The sequence below is a fragment of the Perna viridis genome, chromosome 2 (assembly GCF_037379345.1).
Source record: "Perna viridis isolate PV_CMFRI_1.1 ecotype Kerala chromosome 2, ASM3737934v1, whole genome shotgun sequence".
NCBI lineage: Eukaryota > Metazoa > Mollusca > Bivalvia > Mytilida > Mytilidae > Perna > Perna viridis.
In genome coordinates, this window is record NC_142446.1 from 60,750,436 (window position 1) to 60,767,442 (window position 17,007).

Sequence of the window (17,007 nt, forward strand, 5' to 3'; positions counted from 1 at the left end):
CAGGTCGAGATTCCAAACCAACACAAAGTGAAGTACAGCCAGTACAACTCCTTAAGAAAGACCCACCAAAGATTTCCTGTTTTTCTTGCAGTAGTGGCAAGAATGAAACATCGTACGACTTGTGGCAATATGAAGTTGACTCACTAGTGAACGACGGAACATACGGACCAGACAACATCAATTATGCAGTAAGAGGGAGTAACTTGTAGAGTCACAATGCATCTTGGTCCTAAGGCAACCTACACAGAAATTATCCAGAAGCTTGACATTATTTATGGTGTGGTTGAAAGTAAAGAAGAGCTGCTTGCTGAATTCAACAAAGCCAAACAGAGAAATGATGAAATTGTAACATCATGGAGTTGCAGATTAGAAGATATATTGGTCAAGGCAGTAGATAAGGGATTGGTTCAGCGACGAGAAATGAACGATATGCTTCAGACAGTACTTATAACAGCCTTGTGCCACTCCTATTTGGAACCAACATCTTGCAGAGTGTTATTGGTGACCTGAAAGAGCAACATGAAGAAAAATACTTACAGGATAGCCAAATAACAACACCATGGTACCTGACTCTGCGGTCAACGAACATCCGAGAATAGGAATTAGCAAGAAACAACGCCCTAGCAGTCGTTAAGAATGAGAGAAGTCAACAGTTGCCATTTAACTAAAACTCTTTTAATATTATTCAAAACTCAAATTGTGAGAATGGTGTATTTTTTCATAGGTGTTATGATAGATCCTCAATTATGATGGTCAAAGCAGATAGAAGATGTATATCTAAAAATATCCAGTCGTATTTATCTGCCATCTAAGATCAAGGAATTTCTAAATCTTGATTCAGGGAAACTTTTTTTATTCAGGTTGTATTTTGCCTCTTATTGATAATTATTGAGCCGCATTTTTAAATTGCAATAAAGGGCTGCACGACTTATCCTTAAGACATATTTCCTTGCACCACTACCGTACAGTATCACATCAGCAATGCTCCATCCTTCCAACTTCAACCGAAGTCCAGAGATTTAGACATTGAACCAGGATTTATACAGCACCTGTACAAGAACAACGGAATAGTCAACTTATTGATAACCAATGTTACCACCACGACTATCATCATACCACCTTGTGCAGTCCTGTGTTAACTTCAGCCTGTCAAGATAGACCATGATAGTTCAACAACAGTACAGTCATCACCCGGTTCATCAGTTTTTGACCAAATAAAAATTCGCAGAAGCGACCTTACAGAAGATCGACTTCAACGTGGAATGAACCTTATCCATGCTAATGAGGACATCTTTGCCAAGAGTGACCAGGACATAGGAAACACCAGGGTCAAGCATATGATTGATATGAGCGGTTCAACCGTACCTTACTAGGGATGCTTGGAACATTGGAAACACTTCTAAAGTCCAACTGGAAATCCTACCTGGCACGTGCTCCAATGGTCTACGCTTACAGTTTTACGCGACACGAGTCGACTAGGCATACCACCGTATTTCCTCATGTTTGGCCGCCACCCAAGACTTTCTATCGATCTAGCATTTGGTTTGAACAGAAACAGCAGACAGCCTACTCGACAGTATATTAAAGATCTGAGAGATAGGTTGTCGTGCCTATCGGCTTGCAGCCGAGCAGTCACAGCTAAAGCAGAAAGAAAGATATGACACCAAAGTATGAGGGGCTGATGTTCAAAAGGGCGACAGAATCCTTGTTAAGATCGTCAAGCATGATGGGACGCATAAGCTCGCCGATGCTTGGGAAAACGTTCCTTACGTGGTTCTTGAACAACCTAACTCCAACATTCCAGTCTACACAGTGGCAAGAGAGGACGGTGAAGGAAGACCACGTACCATACACTGGAACCTAATACTTGCCATAGGCTTTCAGTGGGATAAATCACCACCTGTTTCGAAATCGAGACCAAAACCAAGACCGAGAACTGAAACACAGACAGAAGGTAACCGGTCAAATGTTACAGAGGTCATCAAATGAGTCAGGTGATGAAGTGACAGTTGGATAGGTACTGGAAAAAAGGACTGACAATTGAATCAGACACACTGAATAATCAGCTGACGATTCAGTACATGGTGAAGAGATATTTCCTGATGGGGACGCCCAGAACGGGATGGAATCAACTGGAAACGCTTGCGACGACTATTGTAGATCAAGGCGGTGTACCAGATACAGTCGTTGAGGTTTCACCGGTTTCAAAGGTCGACGAGAGAGCGGAAACAACCTGCATGGCCTAACTTCGATCAATATGACAGTGAATGTGTCAGTGTGGTTAGTTCTATATCATCACGCTTACAAGCAGACTGGTTACAGAAAGCTGTGTACATCTCTTCTGTAGCCAAGACACCATTGTTTGCTGGATGCAGCTCATGCAATTAAACAGCTTTTAAGCCACCACTAGTAAATGACGGGACGTCATTTCATAGCTGGGGGAGTATGTGGCAGAGTTGCTCTATGGTTTGTGTATTTTAATACTTATTTCTTTCAGCGGTAGTCTAAGTTTGTGAGTTTCTATTGGTCGTTTTCACGTTTCAGTGTTCAGGGTCATTTTTTCTAACTTCGGCGGGATCCTTTGTTCAGTTTTGGTATTGTCTCCATACTGTCGACATTGTTGAGTGTGTAGTTTTTCATTGACATTTGCCGGTCTGGTTTTAAAATATTTCTGCATTTAAGGTTTGTGCATTTACTTAAACATCTTTAACCTCACTAATATGCATTTCTTCTGTGCTATTGTTACGAATGAATGAATTAGTTAAAAAGGCCGTTTGGCGTATGAAAAGTGCGTGTTTCTGGGTGCATATGGCATTAAACTAGTTTAAAAACCTACATCGGCAATGATATCAAATGAATTTTCCGTAAAAGCTTTAAAATTCATTTAATCTCTTTATAAAAGTTCAATTGCCGCAAATAAAGATGATTGAGTCTGTTTATTTTAACATTAAGTTGCTTTTTAAATTTGAAAAGTGCATTAATTTCATTTTACCGCATTATTTATGAATCCAACATTTGTTCTCTTTAGGTCGACATTACACATGCAAGATATGATAGTTTTGCACCTCATGCAGGGTATGTAGTTCATGTAATATTTTTACCAGTTCTGTTTTATTTACATTATGCATTATTTCTTTATTTCGCCAATATTGAACAGTATATCCGTATTTGTAGTGTACTTAATAACGAGGTAGTAAACAAAAATTAAATGACATTAATGAACCGACCTATATGGATGTCCTCATATATAAAAGGTCTACATTTTTTTCAAATTCAAAATATACGAATAGGGTGGGATGATATAAATAAATCTCAAGGCACCACCTTTCAAAGATGTAATGGACTGCCCCGAGCCCCCGAGTGTATTTTATCTGTAACATGTGTGCCTAGTATCATAATCAATTCAATTGATACAGATACAGTTGACAATATAATGACTTGTATGTGTGATAAATGGTAGCCATGTAGATCTCATAAAAACTATCATTTGTACTTTGAAACGACTGTAATTAATAATCCTAAAAAGTAAGATATTCACCCTGCTAATCCTGAAGTAGGTATATACTTACTATGATGTTTCATGTAGGTTCGAATAATAAATAGTAAACTAGTTTACTGTTCATTTTTCAATAGTGAATAGTGAACTGTACTCGTACTTCAGTCCGGATTTTATAAAATGGAGAGAAAACATTTTTTTAAGATTCCAATATTTCAGCCATTTTGTAAATGATAAGTTTTCTTATATCACTGTATGTGTTAACACTCATATTGATAATCGTTTTGGTTTCAAGTAAGCACACATGATGGATAATTGGTGTATTATCTATATTCCACGTAAACATGACAACGGACAAGTGACTCACTCATAACATTGACGAAATGCAAGTGATGTACATTTACATCGCAAACATGTACTTCATGGCAAGTAAAAAAACCGACAGCCCGTTGTATGTGATATAGTAACAAAGAAAGGACGTTTTGTTACAATCCCAAAGCTTTTGATATTTTCAAATGCTTTTCTATGGAATCTACTATAAACCATCTTTACTAGCGTCTTCCATCTACCATGTTTCGTCCACCTGATCGAAACGAATAAAGCCCAATGTTGGACCCAGGGCAAACAAATTTCACTCTCTTAAGAATTTAGTCTCTAGCCGCCGTATCTCAGCTTTTTATTCTCATTTATAAGTTTACCTGTTTTACCTGAGCTATAAACAGGCCTAACTGATAAAAATCTGAATTTATCTTAAATATATGCTATATGAGCAAGGACTGTGCGACCTTTTGAAGTAAGAACTCTGATAGAACAGTACTTAGACATTAACATTAATGATTAAATTGTTATTTTGAGAAAGGGAGGAATGTGTTGGTGACTTTAAGAATTAGTATAGTTCATGTTGATTATAAATTGAATTATATATGCTTGGGGGTATGGAACAACCAAAAAGTGAGAATTAAAAGAACGTATTATAAAAACAAGTAACTATACAATAGCAAAAATACCTAAGGCTAAACAATTAAAGTGTAAGCAAAGGCACATACAAAATAATTAATTATACACAAATAATAAATGGGTCAGTAAATCATACGCAAGGCAGGTTAAATGGACACATGGGATGTTTATGTCCAGAGTTATGTCCAGATATACATTGAATTAAGGATATGTCTTATATAAGTGAATAGTATATATTCGGAACATGTTGTATATTCTGTGATCCTCGCTTCTACTATTGTAATAAACGTAGCAGTCAGTGTACACGTCTTGGAGTTATTGTCCGTGCCAGACTCTGTCACATATTTTTGGTGCCGTGACCATTCGTTCCTGACAGTAAGTCGCTTTAATGTTATGTTAGATTTTGTTTTCTGTTAAAATGACTGACCAAAATCCATTTGATGGTTTGACTGCACAATTAGCTAGCTTGTCGAATTCAGTTAATGTACAAACAGTTCTTAACCGTATTAAAACTTTTTACGGGGATTCAAAAGATTTTAAAGGTTGGGTTAAGGCTCTAGAAAAACATGCTTTTATCAGTAAGATACCTGCTATTGAAATTAAACAATTAGCTTTCTTGACTTCGAAGGGTTATGTAAGTGACACAATTCAACGTAGGCTTACGAATTTTCCAGAAGAAACTTGGGAAGGGTTAAAGAAAGAATTGAATGCTCGTTTTGATACTGTTTCTGATGGTCATTTCGCGGGAACCATGCTAAGAAGAATTAGGCAAAAACATGATGAAAATGTTCAATTGTTTTCTGAAAGGTTATTAAATCTGGCTGAGGAAGCATATGGTGATCTGCCGGGGGGAATTGATGCTCATGAACGTGAAATTTTGGGAATTGTTATTGATGGGTTATTAGAAGATTCACTTAGATTGAAATTAATGAGGGAAAATCCTGCTGATTTTGAAACAGCTGTTAAAAGTGCCACTCAAGAACAAAATTTAAGGCAACGATTTTCATTAAGAACAGATAGAGTTCATCACTTGTCTCAGTCACGTGACCCTAATGCTAGGCAACGCTTTGATAGGCAGTATAGGCGTCCCTATAATCACAATGTTGATCATGAAGAATCCTCACACGAACCCATGGAGGTTGATAGCTTTCAAAGGTGTAATAAGTGTAATAAGTTTGGACATAATGTGGAATTTTGTAGATCTTCCTCTAAATTACCTTTAGGGCAACCTCATAATTTCAGAAATGGTTATAAACGACAGGGGTATTCACAGGCAGCACATGTACCTTTACATAATCCAAATTTTTCAGACCACAGATTCAGAAATGGTCCACGTGTTCCTTTATATAATCCACAGGGCTCTGCTCAAAGATTCCAAAATCGGACTTTGTTAAAATGTTATCGATGTCAGAAACCTGGTCATATTTCAACCAATTGTCCACTTCCACCACCTCATAGAACTCAGTTAAACTAAAACCTTCTCTTTATTCCGGAAGCGATAAGGGAAAGAAAATACGTGTCAAGAAATTTAAAAAATTGAAGGGTCAAAATTTTAAAATTAATTTAGCGGGTACACCAAGTTTCTGTTTAATTCGAATTCAAAATCGTTATCTCCGAACTCCTATCGACACAGAAGCAGAAATTAGTATTTTGAATTCTAGAATTTTTAATTCTTTGAGAAATAAACCACATTTGAAATTTGTTAGGGTTCATGATCAAGGGGTTGACGGGTCTGCATTACATGTTGAAGGAGTTTGTGAACTTCAGTTGAAAATTGATAAGGAAATTTTGACACATCAATTTTATGTTGTTAAAAACATAAAAAGGAATATTATTTTAGGCAGGGATTGGCTTTCAAAATATGGGGTGAGGTTATATTATGATTTGCATTCTTTGAAAATTAATAGTTCATATATACCTTTAGAAAACGACACACGTATAGCTTCCATTGTACGATTGTCGGCCAGCACAGTTTTAAAATCTCAACGAGTTTATGTTTGTCAAGCTAGATTAAAGCATAACCCGAGTTTTAAAAAATGTCAGTTTATTCAAATAGAAGCCGCAGATGCAGGTTTTCTTGCTTCTCATCCGGGTATTATGTTAGGGAATAGTTTTGTTCAAATGCGTCAAAGTAGACGTTTTCCACTCATGATTGCGAACAATACAAATCAAACGGTACATCTTAGGCGTGGGTGTTTTTTGGGTTCTGCTCATCCAATTTCCGATGAAATATCGGAAACGGACATGTCAAATTTTGTATCACGGTGCGAGCCGGATATAAATATTGAAATCAATGCGGTTATCTGAATTAGAAAATAATGTCCAGGTACCAGATGAATTTAGGGATCAAATTAATGAGTTGATTATAGCTAATGAGGATGTGTTCGCACAAACTGATAGGGATTTAGGTTGGACTAAAGACTTTGAAAATGTCCATTGATACTGGGGATCACCCACCAATTCGGCTCCGTCCGTACAGGGTGCCATTGCATTATCGTCATGAAGTAGATGAGTGTATTGATAAAATGCTTGACGCAAATGTAATCAAAGAATCTGATTCACCATGGGCTTTTCCCTTAGTAGTTGTAAAGAAAAAAGATGGGACTTTGAGAATTTGTTGTGATTTTCGGAAATTGAACAAAATTACAAAGACTAAGAGTTGGCCGTTGCCTTTGATAGACGATATTCTCTCGCTGTTAGGAAATGCAGTGTATATGTCTTCTCTTGACGCCAGATCTGCGTATTGGGCAGTTGAATTAGATGAAGAGGCTAAGCAGAAAGCATCCTTCACATGCCCGCAGGGTGTATTTTCTTTTAACGTCATGCCGTTTGGACTTTGTAATGCTCCTTCTGTTTTTCAGCAGTTAATGTCTATTGTGTTAAAGGGTTGTCAAAAGTTTGCGATTGCTTATCTTGATGATATTCTAGTATTTTCTAGGTCGGCTGAAGAACACATGCGTCATTTACAAATGATTTTTGATCGATTGCGAGAACACAATATTAGGTTGAAATTAAAGAAGTGTTCATTTTTGCAAAAAGAAACTAATTATTTAGGATTTGTCATTACAGAGACCGGTATTAAACCAGATTTGCAGAAAGTAAAGGCAATTAGGGAATTTCCACCTCCAAAGACGGTAAAAGAGGTTCGAGCTGCTCTCGGACTTTTCAATTGGTATAGGCGGTTTATCAGTGGTTTTTCTGAACTTGCTATTCCTCTTGTTGAACTAACCAAGAAAAACGTAAAGTTTGTATGGTCTGAAGAACAACAAAAAGCTTTTGATTTATTAAAGTCCAAGTTATGCGCAGTTCCATTGTTAAATCACCCAGATTTGTCAAAAGATTTTATATTCACAACTGACGCAAGCAAATATTGTGTAGGGGCAGTTTTATCTCAGTTAGTCGAGATGCCAAATGGACAAATGCTTGAGAAACCCATATATTTTTATCACACAAATTAGATAAATCCCAGGTTAGATACAGTACCATTGAAAAAGAAAGTTTCAGTATATTTTATGCTTTACAAAAATTGGATCATTATTTGCATGGGGCAAAATTTGTTATTCGAACAGACCATCGACCGTTGGGTTATATTTTTGACTCACCCATTCAAAACAAGCGCAGTCAGCTCTGGGCTACTTTTATTTCTAGTTACAATTGTACAATTGAATATATTGCAGGCAAAAACAACTTAGTGGCGGATTTTCTTTCACGGTTGCCCGCAGACAGCGCTGCTGTTGATAGTAATGAGAATTATCAGGAACTCGATATAAGTGATAATGCTTTTCAAGTCAATACTTTGAATTCTAATCATTTTGAGCCAAAACAGTTTGCCACATGTGATACGCAAAATCTAGATTTTAGTCATGATCATAATCGTTCTGACGAGTTGGATACAATAGATTTGAAAGATGAGCAAGCGAAAGATCAGACCATTGTTAAATTGAGAGACGATCTGTTAACTGGCAAAGCAAAGAATAGCATTCAAAATAAGTTTATTGTAGCTGAAGATGGTCGTTTATATTTTTTGTCAAATAATGACACAGCCCCGACAATGCGCTTGTACGTTCCTTCACACATGCATGAAATTGTTTTCAAGGCGTTTCACGATAACATGGGTCATCCAGGTTCGGACAGAATGTTTGATGCACTGAAAAGTAAATATTATTGGCCTAATATGTACAAACATTTGTTTAATTATATTTCTACTTGTGTATCATGTCAGACTAGAAATTTGAAGAAAATCAAACCACCAGTACAGCAGACTGGCATACCACCTTATCCATTTGCTTGTATTGGCCTAGACCTCAGTGGACCTTATCCGACTACTCTTACTGGAAACAGGTACGTCATTGGTTTTATTGATTTATACAGTGGTTATCCTGAAGCCTTTGCAGTAAAGTCTAAAAATGCTGACAATGTCATTGAGCTGTTGGTTGAGCATATTATCAACAGGTATGGTTGTCCTTTGCAAATAACAACTGATAATGGTCTTGAAATTGTAATAGTATGATGAAAGAGACTCTTTAGGGAATGCAAATAGAACATGTTAAAACCAGTTTTTACCATCCTCAAAGTAATGCCAAAATAGCGCGTTTTCATAGAACATTACATGATATCTTATCTAAATTAATTGCAGACGATGTGCACTCTTGGGATTTACATTTAAACCATGCTTTGGCAGCCATTCGTTTCAATGTCAATGAGTCTTTTAGGCAATCTCCATTTTTTGCTTTATTTAATAGGGATTGTGTTCTTCCTTTAGATAATTTGTTAAAACCTCGTCGAAAATATGAGGGTAAAGAGTTTCATAAAATTATCCTCCAAAATCAAAATCGTACTTTTCTGGAAACTTACAAGATCATGAAAAAATCTAAAAGGAAACAGGCGGAAAATGCCAACAAAGGGGCTAAGGTCGTGGCATTTCAAATTGGCGATCCCGTGTATTACAAAAATCATCGCAAAACAACTAAGTTACAAGGCAATTGGCGGCCGTATTTTCGGATTATTGAAAAGAGAGGTCCTTTTACTTTTATTATTAAGAATCAGTTAGATTACAGTACTACTAAAGCTCATGCTGAACGTTTAAGATTAGCACCGTTGGAATGGGAAATACCAAAAGTCACAGGAAGAAAATTATGTAAAGCTAGGTATGTAGTACCTCCTCCAGAGACGTCAGAAATGGATAGTCAAGGTGAGTCAGACTCAGGAAGTTCAGATCTACCAAATAGCGACGCGATTACATCAGATGATAATATTCCCTTGGCCCAATTAATTAAACCAAAGAGGCACAAACGGGTTGTTAAAGAGGAATCCACTTCGTCGTCTGAAGATGACACCCCATTAGCTCAACGTTTTTCAAGTACTACAACTTCATCTGGTGAATATTCTTCTCCTTTTTCTTCGTCACACTCTGATAAGTACATTTCAGAATCCTTTTCGTCGAAGGTCGGCTCAACAGGGTCAACCAGGCCTTCAAGCAGTGGAGAAGAGATGTCAGTGGATGCTGTTACTCCAAAACGTATATTTCAATCACGTAAAAACGTCGTCTTCCTAAATCCTCAAAAGGAAATGAGGCATTGAAATTGACTTTAGATGTCTTTCAAAAGATTGCTTTGCAGTGCGTTTAATTCGTTTGTCATATTGATCTTGTGGTTCTGTTGTCAATTTTATTGTGCACAGTTAAAGTTTTTATTAGTTGGTCTGTGAACAATTCAGATGTTCATATAAGTTTTCATTGTAGTCATATCATTCATTTTCATTGTTTTAATTTTATTCATTTTGAAATCATTAGTTATGGTTCCTTTAAGTTAACTAGAAAATGGTGGTTCCGATCGAATTCAGTTGAACTCGTTGGCATTCAGCCAAAATTTTAGAAGTTATCTTGGGTTCGTGTATCATTTATGCAGATGGCACTTTACTTCAGAGACCCTGAAAATGAACCAGCCATGTTAACACTTCTGGCAGTATTTCTGATTCGCTTACAGAAGAGCCGTTTTATCAAAGCTGGCGCCTTGATTGTCAGTTTCTGGAAAGCTATTCCAGACATTACCCTATCGGGACAAGACAGCATGTACATAATAAATATGATTGTGTTTTTTTTTGTTGATTCATTTTGGTGTCTAATTTCGCATATGTTAGTAAACTATTTATGTTTTAGTAAACACAATAGCTTTCATGGGTATGCCTTCGTTTATTGTGGTCTTAGTTGATGAGTTGTATGTTTCGTAACTCATATGCATATTTAGTTGTTGTTGTTTCATTTTAGTTGTTTTGTTGTATAATTTGACTAGATTTTGGTCTTGTTTATTGTAGAGATGGTAATGTTCCATCTGGTTGTCTTCCTGCTCTTTGGTTTTTTGGTCGTAATCAGAAAACGATTACAACTGTAGTGTCCGAAAGTATATCTATTTTAAATATTATGAGAAATGAGGTTTTCCAAAATAGGTAACTTTTGAATTCATTGGTCACTAAGTATAGGGGACTCATAGGTCGTCTGCAAAACAATACAAAAATTTTAGAGAAACATATTGTAAGTGTAGAAAATTTCATGGTACTTACTTTTCATTTGCGGGATTTAGTGAAAGAACTTCATTTTATGATTGAAAAAGGTTTAGTCTATTTAGATAATTTGAAACTTCAATTAAACATGCTATCTTTAGGCCATTTATCACCTTCACTTATTACACCTTTGGAGTTAAGACACCTGTTACTGGACGTTCAAGATCATTTACCTTCATTTTTACAATTATCTTCCGATCCCAAAAAGGACTTGTGGAATTATTATAAATCTCTAACATGTTCAACTTTAATTCAAGATGATAAAATTTTAATTATTTTTTCTTTACCTTTCCTTGATTATCAAGGAGAATTAGAAATTTTTCAGGCCCACAATTTACCTATTCCTTTGCTGTCTAATCGTATCGGTAGATTATCACTGATTGCGAAGTATAAATTAGAAAGTAATGCATTGGCAGTTAATAAGGCTAGAACGCAATATGTGTTGTTAACTTCAGATGAATTAAAACAGTGTTCCAATCCATTAGTCGGATTTTGCAACATTAAAAGTCCAGTCTACCCAGTAAACTTAAGTAAGACATGTATCATTACTCTTTTTATGAAAAACAAAAATACACGTTGCCAAACACTCATTTATCCTAATTCGATTCTACCTATGGCAGATCACATACGGGAAGGTTTTTGGGTAATAGCCACACAAGAAAGATTAAGACTCTCTGTAGTTTGTCGTCATCCTTCCCAATTATCTACCACAAGAATAAATCCACCTATTCGATTAGTAAAGTTACAAACTTCTTGTTCTGCTAATAGTGATTCTTTAACACTTTTACCATATTACAAGGGTGAAGACCGTTTTCAAAGTTCACAACCATTAAAAAGATTAATTGAAATTTACAATGTGTCTGAATTCACAATATGGCACCCTTTTCATTTAGCTTTGCCTAATTTCACTATTGATGAGCTTCCTAACACATTGCAACATATGGAAACCATACCAATGGCGAATTTAATCAATCAGTTAAAAGATTTACGAACAAATGATACTAGTTTTCAGATTCCAAATTGGGGGTATGCAGCTATCTCATTGTTAATTGCCATATTAATTGGGGTTGGGATATTTTGTTATTGTCGACAAGCTAGTTTGTGCAGACACTCATGGTTGGCCAGGAAAAACAGAGGCAGGTCTGACGAACATGAAGCAGCCGAAAATGGATATAAACTGGTCCCAACGGTGGCGATAGATGGTGACTCTGGATTACGTAATAGACGATACTGCAACTTAGACGAAAACAAAGTTGAACAAGTGGTCATGAAAACAGTCTCCAAGATATATCCTTCGTTAGAGACACAACACAATGGATAACAATTTTGCGGTGATGCCAATTACCTGGGAGACGACTATGGCAGCCTCACACAATGGACGATACTACATAATCATGGAGCGCAGTTGACGGTGTTAGTGAATTTGTAGCTGTATAATCGGACTTTTACATTATATAATCATGGAGCAGAGGAGAGCTGGAGAGTGGATGATTTGTTAATAAAATCATAAATATGTTATTATACTATTGAACTTACTTAACTCTTGTTGTCCAGTACGACGAACGGTCGGAGAGACGAACTTCAACTTCATACGGTGGCGGACATTGACAATTCATGTTTACAATTGCAGTGATTGGCGATCATTTGGACAGCGATGAACAATTCGGAAGTGTACCAATCTTGGTCGTTCTGCAATTGCTGAGGACTTCCAGATTTGTAATCATTCTTACATAACTTTTTCTCAATTGATGTGTGTCTAGTTTCTGGTTACGGATTGTTTTCGAAATAATATTGACTGTACACAATTAGCGAGTACTACCACAATGCAAGTACGGTTACCGGCCTGTTTGCTGAATTATCTGCGATAATTCTTTGAGAAAGGGAGGAAATGTGATAGAACAGTACTTAGACATTAACATTAATGATTAAATTGTTATTTTGAGAAAGGGAGGAATGTGTTGGTGACTTTAAGAATTAGTATTGTTCATGTTAATTATAAATTGAATTATATATGCTTGGGGGTATGGAACAACCAAAAAGTGGGAATTAAAAGAACGTATTATAAAAACAAGTAACTATACAATAGCAAAAATACCTAAGGCTAAACAATTAAAGTGTAAGCAAAGGCATATACAAAATAATTAATTATACACAAATAATAAATGGGTCAGTAAATCATACGCAAGGCAGGTTAACTGGACACATTGGATGTTTATGTCCAGAGTTATGTCCAGATATACATTGAATTAAGGTTATGTCTTATATAAGTGAATAGTTAACTGGACACATGGAATGCTTATGTTCAGATTTATGTCCAGATGTACATTGAATTAAGGATATGTCTTATATAAGTGAATAGTATATATTCGGAACATGTTGTATATTCTGTGATCCTTGCTTCTACTATTGTAATAAACGTAGCAGTCAGTGTACACGTCTTGGAGTTATTGTCCGTGCCAGACTCTGTCACAGAACTTGTGACCTCTGTATTGATCAGTTTTACTCCTCTGAATATTTAAGACCAAGTGTGGATTCATTCCTGAACCTCACAATCTGAAAAACGTAAGGAACTGACCTCGTCATAGCTGAGAAAACCCGAGTAACTAAAGGCATCATGCACAAATCTCTGACTACGAGAACATCTGAGAAATTATCCACCAGCAATTATTCAAGAATCAAAATTGGATTGTAATTACTGACAATCTTAATTTCAAGAATTTCTGACCGAAAACCCCGCAATTTCCTCTACCCGGTTTTGTCACTGTCACCATTTAAATACTTGTAATCTACAATGAAATCGTGAAATTTGTCATATCTGTCTTCGATCATAGGCCAAAATGGTGCCGATTTCTATTCATAACAATTTTCTTTACGCGTTTTGTTTACCACCTTTACAATCAAACTAGGAGGAGGGACTAAACAATTGTTATGTCGAGTCCATTGTAAACTGAACGCATATATATCTGATGTGCCTGAACACCAAAACTCTGAATTAAATAAAGTACATTTGGTATTGTAATCGTGTACCAAAGTATTGAAATATTTATTCATGTATTTCCCAATCGTTACAATCGAAAGATCTGCTCAGTACATCAGCAAGCACATTTGTTTGATTGACGTGGTAACTACGCCTAAATTGATCATATCCCTGCCACAAAATTCATATATAAGCATGATTATTTTGTGAAGACCTATTTTTCTGCTACCAAAACATAGGTTATATTCTTGTTATCCGTGAAAACTCGGACAATTTTGCCACTGATAATATCTTCGAAATTCAGAAGTATTCGCCGAAATGCTTCAAGTTCTCTCCATGTCGAACTTTCGGCTTCTCTGACAAAAACCACTTGTCGTGCATCTCTGATGGTTCGTCCTCTGAACCAGTGGTCACATAACCACCAAACCTGAGTCAAAAGCATCACTAAAAACATGTAAATATTGGGGTTTGTTATATGCCAACTGACACAACTGAGATCCTGTCTCATTTAAGCTTTAAGTCTGTTGTTCCCAGAACTCGCATTCTAAACATGCTTCTGTGGTAACTAATACTTGAGCCCTCCAGCTCGCTCTGTCTAAGATAGATTGATATAGGTACATTGTTCTCAGTCTCTTGACTGGATGCATAGATATTATTTGACCAACTATACTGGCAATAAATTTAACAAATAATAATCTTTTGTCGTATTTGTAATGACTACTGAAAATTGACAAGGTCTTTAACAGTTTCTGAATCCCTTGTCAGTAGTGATGGTAAGTGGACAAAAATGAGCATTTTCTAATATTAAAAATGATTTTTAAATATTACAAATTCATTTCCTAATATTACAAATAAGATTTCTTATATCACAAAACACCTTTTTAATATTAAAAAATAATTTTTGATATTAATAATTCCAATGAATTTCTAATATTGAAAAACTATTTTTGAATATTAGAAAATGATTTTCTAATATTAGAAGATGGATTTGTCGTATTCAGTTGCGATTTTTTTTAATATTAGAAAATCATTTTGTAATATCATTTTGTAATATTAAAAAATATGACTGTTTTTGTAATATTGCAAAGGGATTTTTTTAATATTACAAATTCATTTTCTAATATTAAAAAATGTGTGATATTTTATATTACTAAACAGGAATTTGTAATATTAGAAAATGAAATTGTAATATTACAAAATGAATTTCTAATATTCAAATATCTTTTCTAATATTAAAAAAATGATTTTGTAATATTAAAAATTCATTTTCTAATATTACAAAATATTGATTTTTGTCCACTTTGGCTTGCCATAGATTTGACTATTATTCGTAGTATGTGAATTGTTCATTCATTGCAGATGTTCACGTGGTGTCTAGTCGTGTGAATTTATATCGAACCCACCCGAATCTATTTTTGTCTATAGTTGTTAAATTATTGATTATTCTGATATATTCTTATGAAAATAAAATATATACATATATTGTTCTCTCGATCAGCAGCTGCCCGAAACACATACCTGGACGGGCTTCAGAGGGAGGAACATCGCTGATATTAACTGGAATTGAATTCCCTTCTTGACGTGGCTTTGGATGAGGACCGCACTTGAGAGATGTTTCAGTTCTACCTTCATCTTTTCCTTCTTTAACTTGTTGTCCGCTCGCGCCTGTGCCTTGTAGATTCTCTTTTCATCTTCGGAATCTTCTGCTAGTGGATTTGGGACAACTTCGTCCACGACACGCCATCCTGAATGTGATGAATCGGCTAATTTTTGACGATTTTTTACAATGTCCATACTTTCATTAATCTTTCTCTTTGCACTGTCGATTTTTTCGCTTGTGAATTTATCGGCTCTGGCTAGTTCTAAATGCGAATCCCCAATTTTAACAAACACCCTCTGGTTGTGCTTGTACTGTTTTCATTGCCGCGTTATTTTTAAATGTATACGTCTCGTTCATGGTCTTATCGAATTTCGCTATCTGTGTGTCCTAAAGCGCCTTCTGGTTTTCGTGATTATTGCGTCTGAATCCCTCTAGACGTGTATTCAGGAGTTTTGTCATGTTGTCTAACAAACTGTCTTGGAAACATACCCAAACCTGATTGGGCAATAAAAAATCGGTAATACCGAATACTAGTATATGCATACCGACAATACATTATTTTCCCGCTATACTATTCGAAACGATGGACAATACAAATATCTGTAAGTCATCAAGGTTACATGTAACTGAACAAATCAAGTACAGTTCTCATGAAGTTCTTATGTGGTAAACGTATTTCAATCAATATCACATTTGCTTCTTTAATAGATCGCTCTTGTTCATATTGAGGCAACTTTCGCTGAAATTGTCTTTAACGAATTCAAATATTCATAACTTAATCTCATTTGAAAGCTGAAACGTTATACAAAAAATATAGAACTGGACAAACATTTCATTTACAATGGAGAAAATATGAGGCTGCCAAAATTATTATTCTTATGATAATGACAGTATTGTCACCTAAAATCAAATTCATTATAGGCGCCTGAAATAGGCAGATGTATAAAAAAAAACATAAATTTCTAAAATCTAGATTGAATGAATGTCTCTTTAAAGTGTTGATAATTTAAAATTTTAACATTTTCCTTCATTTTGAGTGAATGTAATCATTTTAAGGGTACGGATGGCAATTTGCATCTGAATGGACATCAAATATTTATTACTTGAGCTCTTTGGAAAGCTTAAATTGATTATAAATGCCCTATATAATACAAAAGCTTGTTTAACCATGATATTTCAAAGCCTTGACAACAAAAGGTGAAATATATGAAAATCTGAAATGACGAAAGTTACCAGTTTTTTTTTTCTCGAAAATGTAACAATCCTAATCTATAAACCGAATTTAGCAGATATGTTGGATACATCGTAATCGTAAATTTAAATGCCCGAAATTTGAGTTTTCCAGTGTAATTATGCTGTAAATGAGCATTTTACTTCTTTCTGATACCTGTTTGAGTTGACAAAATGGGAGCATGGGCC